This window comes from Panulirus ornatus, chromosome 7 (genome assembly GCF_036320965.1).
Source record: "Panulirus ornatus isolate Po-2019 chromosome 7, ASM3632096v1, whole genome shotgun sequence".
In the NCBI taxonomy this organism is placed as follows: Eukaryota; Metazoa; Arthropoda; class Malacostraca; order Decapoda; family Palinuridae; genus Panulirus; species Panulirus ornatus.
Window position 1 is genome coordinate 43,138,735 of NC_092230.1, and position 7,500 is coordinate 43,146,234.

The 7,500-nt window shown below is 49.0% G+C and overlaps 1 protein-coding gene across 6 annotated transcripts in view; it reads left to right on the forward strand.

Moving 5' to 3' along the window:
• The window catches only part of Mef2 (myocyte enhancer factor 2), a 1,047,678-nt gene that overhangs the window by 799,261 nt on the left and 240,917 nt on the right, over positions 1-7,500 (forward strand). The gene's annotated exons all lie outside the window — the stretch shown is intronic.

Here is a 7,500-nt window from a genome sequence, read left to right on the forward strand (position 1 = left end):
AGAGAGGCTTGCCTCACCACACGTCACAGGGAGAGAGAGAGGCTTGCCTCACCACACTTCACAGGGAGAGAGAGAGGCTTGCCTCACCGCACGTCACAGGGAGAGAGAGAGAGAGAGAGGCTTGCCTCACCACACGTCACAGAGAGAGAGAGAGAGAGAGAGAGAGAGAGAGAGAGAGAGAGAGAGAGAGAGAGAGGCTTGCCTCACCACACGTCACAGGGAGAGAGAGAGAGAGAGAGAGAGAGAGAGAGAGAGGCTTGCCTCACCACACGTCACAGGGAGAGAGAGAGAGAGAGAGGCTTGCCTCACCACATGTCACAGGGAGAGAGAGAGAGAGAGAGAGAGAGAGAGAGAGAGAGAGAGAGAGAGAGAGGCTTGCCTCACCACACGTCACAGGGAGAGAGAGAGAGAGAGAGAGGCTTGCCTCACCACACGTCACAGAGAGAGAGAGAGAGAGAGAGAGAGAGAGAGAGAGAGAGAGAGAGGCTTGCCTCACCACACGTCACAGGGAGAGAGAGAGAGAGAGAGAGAGAGAGAGAGAGAGAGAGAGAGAGGCTTGCCTCACCACACGTCACAGGGAGAGAGAGAGAGAGAGGCTTGCCTCACCACATGTCACAGGGAGAGAGAGAGAGAGAGAGAGAGAGAGAGAGAGAGAGGCTTGCCTCACCACACGTCACAGGGAGAGAGAGGCTTGCCTCAGAGCAGGGTGGTGGACACTACCCCTGGCGGTAACCACATCAACTACAGACTAACTTCTCCACTTGCGACATCTTCTGTGAGAGAGAGAGAGAGAGAGAGAGAGAGAGAGAGAGAGAGAGAGAGAGAGAGAGAGAGAGAGAGAGGGTGGGAGGAATGAGAGGCTTCAGCCCTTTGGTAAGTCCTGAGGATCGCTGTTTCCTACTCGGTTCTCGCGTGCCTGGGTATGCCTCACGGACGCATATCGCCGTTTCCCAGCTTGAGCGAGGTAGCGGCAGGAAACGGAAGAAGAAAGGCCGCATCCGCTCACAATCCATTCTCTAGCTGTCGTGTGTGATGCACCGAAACCACAGCTCCTTATCCACGACCAGGCCCCGTAGAGCTTTCCATGGTCTACCCCGGACGCTTCAGATGTTCTGGTTCACTTCATTGAGAGCATGTCGACCCCGGTATACCACATTTTTCCAAATCACTCTATCTCCAGTTTGGTCTCCCCGTTCTCCTTGTTTCCTCTACTTCTGACAAACATATCTTCTTTGTCAACCTTTCCTCACTCATTCTCTTCATATTTCCAAACCATGTCAACGCACCCCCTCCTTCTGCTCTCTCAACCACACTCTTTTTTATTTCTAGACATCTCTTACCCTTCCATTACTTACTTGGTCAAACCACCTCACCCTACATATTGTCCTCGAACATTTCCAACACATCCACCCTCCTCCGTGCATCCTTATCTATAGACCATGCCTCGCATCCATGTATCATTGTTAGAACTATTATGCCTTCAATCATATCCATTGTCGCCCTCCCAGATAACGATGTCTCTTTCCACACATTCTTCAGTGCTCCCAGAACCTTCGCCCCCTCACCCACACTATGACTCACTTCCGCTGCCATGGTTCCATTCGCTGCCATGTCCACTTCCATGTATCTAGAGCACTTGACTTCCTTCCAGGTTTTCTCCATTCAAACTCACATCCCCAACTAACTTCTCTCTCTCTCTTCCCTGCTTTGATTGGCATTTTCTCACATCTTCCTCCTCCTCCTCACACACCCTTCCAGACTCAGCCACTAACTTCTGCAGTTTCTCACTCGACTCTGCCACCAGTGCTGTGTCATTAGCAGACAACAACTGACCCACTTCCCAGGCGCCCCCTCTCCCTCTCATCCTCTACAGACTGCATATATATATATATATATATATATATATATATATATATATATATATATATATATATATATATATATATATATATACATATATATATATATATATATATATATATATATATATATATATATATATATATATATATTGATTGATTGCTGTGTCTGTGTCTGGCAATAGAATACGCTGATTTGTATACAGAAAACGCCATATGAGGCTTGAGTCTGTCCTGTGTGTGTGTGTGTGTGTGTGTGTGTGTGTGTGTGTGTGTGTGTGTGTGTGTGTGTGTATCACATTGTCAGGTGAAGATAATTGTGAAGGAGGTCGCTTTGTGACCAGTGTAATGAGAGCAGGTGAGCATTGTGGATGCCTGCTTCCCCAACCCCACTCTCCCATTTCCCCCCCCACCTCCGTCATTGGGGGGTTTGGGGCAGGTGTGGCACAGATCGCCGTGATGTGGGGCAGGTGTGGCACAGAGCGCCTTACCTGGGGCGGGGGCGGGGCAGCCGCGCTTTGAAGTTGGCGCACAGCGTTTTAGAGAACAGTAATGAGGCCTCTAACACCCCGACCAACACAGCACCCACCTGTAGTCATTACCTTGCCCCTCCGTGACTCGTCCCTCCGTCGTGGTATTTCCTCCACGCCTCTCTCTCTCTCTCTCTCTCTCTCTCTCTCTCTCTCTCTCTCTCTCTCTCTCTCTCTCTCTCTCTCGACTCCTTGAGACTGGACTGGAATTCTACCAGCGGTGATGCACGTACGTGTGTGTGTGTGTGTGTGTGTTTGTGTTTGTGTGTCTGTGTGTGTGTGTGTGTGTGTGTGTCTGTGTGTGTGTGTATGTGTGTGTCTGTGTGTGTGTGTGTGTGTGTGTGGGGAGGCGTCAATTATTGCACTCATGATTGTGATGGGTCCCTCACGAAGGCAGGGAAGACAAGACAGCATAAGCACTGCATTCATTAGCCTCGCGTGTGTACAGGCATGAGGCCTCATTGGAACGCACATATACGCGTTGCGTATTCTCGAGGCAGTGTTTCTGATGTAGGATCATACGCGGCGCTTGTGAATATTGGGTGTAAAGGAAAGGGGAGAAAGGCTTTTAAAACCTCTTGTCTCCCCACGCGAGTCCTAGAAGGCGACTAAAAGGGGGCGGGAGCAAGGGGCTGAGAAAAAGACGAAACCCTCCCTTGCATGTATTTCAATTTCTAAAAGATGGAAAGAAGGAGCCTAGCAGGGAGCTGCTAATCCACCTCGAAGGCTCAGGCTGAGGTATCTAAATGTGTGTGTGTGTGTGGATGTAACCAAGATGAGAAGAGAGGAGAGATAGGTGGTATGTTTGAGGAAAGAAACCTGGATGTTCTGGCTCTGAGTGAAACAAAGCTCAATCGTGAAGGGGAAAAAATCTTTGGAAAATTCTGTAAGAGTAAAGTTGGGCAGTAGGAAGAGGACCAGAGCTAAGGAATACATAGCACTGCTCCTGAAGTAGGAGTTGTGGCAGTGTGTGTGTGTGTGTGAAGGAGTGCCAGGAAGAGAATGGGTGATGATCAGCTGCTCATGAACCAGCTAAGGAATACGTAGCACTACTCCTGAAGTAGGAGTTGTGGCAGTGTGCCAGGAAGAGAATTCTAGACTGAAATGGGTGATGATCATTGCACATGAACCTGGACATGATCATGCCCATAGGGTTGCCTATGTTCTCCATGACGAAAGACTTGATGTCGATGGTTGATATCATTTTATTTCCGGGTCAACCACATTTTCCCTCCTCCTCCTCCTTCGACCCCCTGTATTTCAGCCTCCCTCCATCACCATGACACACTGACTGGCGCATGGTTTCCCCTCACCTTGTTGTTTGCCGTCCGTCTCCCCTCACCCCCCTTCCCCTCCCGGGCGCCGCCCCCCCCCCTGATCAACACAATTGCCCAAGGGGGGGGAGGAGAAAGACGCAGGTGGTCGCGTTGGCCGGATTGCTCGTCTCTCGTCATTATATCCTTCAAGAAGGATCTCTCTCTCTCTCTCTCTCTCTCTCTCTCTCTCTCTCTCTCTCTCTCTCTCTCTCTCTCTCTCTCTCTCTCTCTCTCTCTCTCTTGTGTGTGTGTGTATGTGTGTGTGTGTGTGTGTGTGTGTGTGTACGCCGTGTGTGAGAGAGAGAGAGAGGTTGGGAGGTTGATGTCAGGTCAGGTCAGGTCAGGTTAGGTTAGATTAGGTCAGGTTAGGTTAGGTTAGGTTACGTTACGTGACGTTAGGTTAGGTTACGTTACGTTACGTTACGTTACGTTACGTTACGTTACATGACGTTTGGTTAGGTTAGGTTACGTTACGTTACGTTACGTTACGTTAGGTCAGGTTAGGTCAGGTCAGGTCAGGTTAGGTTAGGTTAGGTTAAGTTAGGTTAGGTTAGGTTAGGTCAGGTCAGGTCAGGTCAGGTCAGGTTACGTTACGTTACGTTACGTTACGTTTGGTTAGGTCAGGTTACGTTACGTTACGTTACGTTACGTTACGTTAGGTCAGGTTAGGTCAGGTCAGGTCAGGTCAGGTCAGGTTAGGTTAGGTTGACCTGGCGTGCGTACCTGGTGGTCGTGTTGGGGGGGGGGGGGTGGAGGTGGGTTAGGGTGGAGGGGTGGGTGTGGTGTAGGGGTCGTATCATAGTCGTGCTCAAGGGTCGTACTGTTGAAGCTCTGGGGTCGTACCGTTGTGGCTAATGGTCGTATACCGTCGTGCTCAAGGGTCGTATACCGTCGTGCTCAAGGGTCGTATACCGCCGTGCTCAAGGGTCGTATACCGTCGTGCTCAAGGATCGTATACCGTCGTGTTCAAGGGTCGTATACCGTCGTGCTCAAGGGTCGTATACCGTCGTGCTCAAGGATCGTATACCGTCGTGTTCAAGGGTCGTATACCGTCGTGCTCAAGGATCGTATACCGTCGTGTTCAAGGGTCGCATACCGTCGTGCTCAAGGGTCGTATACCGTCGTGCTCAAGGGTCGTATACCGTCGTGCTCAAGGGTCGTATACCGTCGTGCTCAAGGGTCGTATACCGTCGTGCTCAAGGGTCGTACCGTCGTGCTCAAGGGTCGTATACCGTCGTGCTCAAGGGTCGTACCGTCGTGCTCAAGGGTCGTATACCGTCGTGCTCAAAGGGTCGTAGTAATGACTTTATCTGTGGTACACTATGGTCATCCCATGGCGGCGACCCAGAGCTAAACATATCTAGAAGACATATACATACCCACAGGTCTGGAACGCTGCGTTCAAAGACCCCCACAGGCCCAGAACGCTGCGTTCGGAGACCCCCCCCTCCACACACAGGCCCAGATCGATGCGTTCGGAGACCCCCCCCTCCACACACAGGCCCAGATCGATGCGTTCGGAGACCCCACCCCCCCCCTCACAGTCCCAGATCGATGCGTTCAAAGACCCCACAGGTGTGGAACGCTGCGTTCAAAGACCACCACAGGCCCAGATCGATGCGTTCAAAAACCCCACAGGTGTGGAACGCTGCGTTCAAAGACCCCCACAGTCCCAGAACGATACGTTCGGAGACCCCCCACAAGTGTGGAACGCTGCGTTCAAAGACTTCCCCACAGGCCCAGATCGATGCGTGAGCCTCCAGTTGCGGACGGATCCCAGCGAACGTGGGTGGCGTGAGCCTCCAGTTGCGGACGGATCCCAGCGAACGTAATCAGCTGTTCATAGAAAACGTTTGTCTCGTGTTTAGCAGAGGCGGGAAACACTCAGGACGAGGGGTAATGCCATCCATGAACTGGTATGGCTTTACATTATGCTATTATGTCGGTAATATCTGTCTACCTACCTACCTACCTACCTTCCTACCCACTTACCTTCTTACTTACCTACCTACCTACCTACTTACCTACGTACCTACCTATCTACCTACCTACCTACCTACCTACCTACCTACTTACTTACCTACGTACCTATCTACCTACCTACTTACCTACCTACGTACCTATCTACCTACCTACTTACCTACCTACCCACCTACTTACCTACCTACCTACCTACCTACCTACCTACCTACCTACTTACATACCTACCTACCTACCTACTTACCTACCTACCTACCTACTTACTTACCTACCTACCTACCTACCTACCTACCTACCTACCTACTTACATACCTACCTACCTACCTACCTACCTACATACCTACCTACCTACTTACCTACCTACCTCTCCTGTTTATCTCTCTCCATCTATGCCTATCTCAATATATATGTCTGTCTATTTATATTTATCTATCTATCTATCTACCTGTAGATGATGACTCCTAAAACCGACAGTAGTGATATACGTGAGGTGTAGATGTGTATTATATATATATATATATATATATATATATATATATATATATATATATATATATATATATATATATATATATATATACCCCAGCTTTCTTAGGTAGAGGGAGTGGTGGAGGGAAGGGAGGTGGGTGTTCAATGTACATAATGGCTTTTTAAATCTAAGATAAAAAAAACAACAATTTATATATTTTGTCTTTTGTTAATCAATTTTTTTTCTAAGTTTTTTTATATAGATTTTTTTTTTTTTTGCTTTTTTTTCAGATTTAAAGTTCCAGGGAATAGTTGGTTATTTCAGAAGTATGACTCAGTCTCTCTCTCTCTCTCTCTCTCTCTCTCTCTCTCTCTCTCTCTCTCTCTCTCTCTCTCTCTCACAAGGTAAGTAGGTGGAGGATGTGTATTGCCCCACCGGCGTCAGCGTACGTGTGTAAGTTCTCTGCCTTGCCTACCTACCTACCCTCGCCCTCCTCCCCAACCCCCTCCCCCTCCCCCTGCAATCCATCCCCTCATCCTCCCCCATTCCCCATTCCCTCCATCCCCCTCTCTCCTTTTAAGAATAATACTGATTGAATTTCCATCTCGTCAAACTCCCACTCCACACCACATGATCTCCCCCCACTCCACACCCACTCCACACACCCACCTCACACACCGCCTTATTCTTCCCCTTCCCCCCACTCACCCCATATTTCCCCCCCCCCACAACCCCTCTCTCTCTCGTCTTACAGAAGGAAGGCAAGAAAGACCTGTGTGTGTGTGTGTGTGTGTGTGTGTGTGTCTCGCATACCCCTCTCTCCCCCTCACCTCCCCTCCCCCTCCGGGAATCCTACACTCTCGCGTTGTGTATATATATATATATATATATATATATATATATATATATATATATATATATATATCTTTTGAATCTTGTATGAGGTACACGAGAGACAGACTACATCAAACCGATGTATTTAAACATCCCCCCCTTCCCTTCCTCTCCCCCCCGATGTATTCTCACCCCCCCGATGTATTCTCACCCCCCCGATGTATTCTCACCCCTCCTTTCCCCTCCCTTCCCCCCCCACACCTTCCCCTTCCTGAATCATATAGATTTCTCCCCTTCTTCCCCCGTGGTACAGCGATGATGGCATGTAATTTGCATATATATGTATGTGTGCGTATTTGTATTACATAGTGTGAAGTGGTCGTTCATGAAGTGGTATGTGTGTTTTGTCCCTGGAAACAATATCATGGGTGAGTATTGTCGTACGAATTAATATTATTTTTTTCTTTTCTTTCTTTCTTTCTCTCTCTTTCTTTCTTCAACTTCTTCTTGTT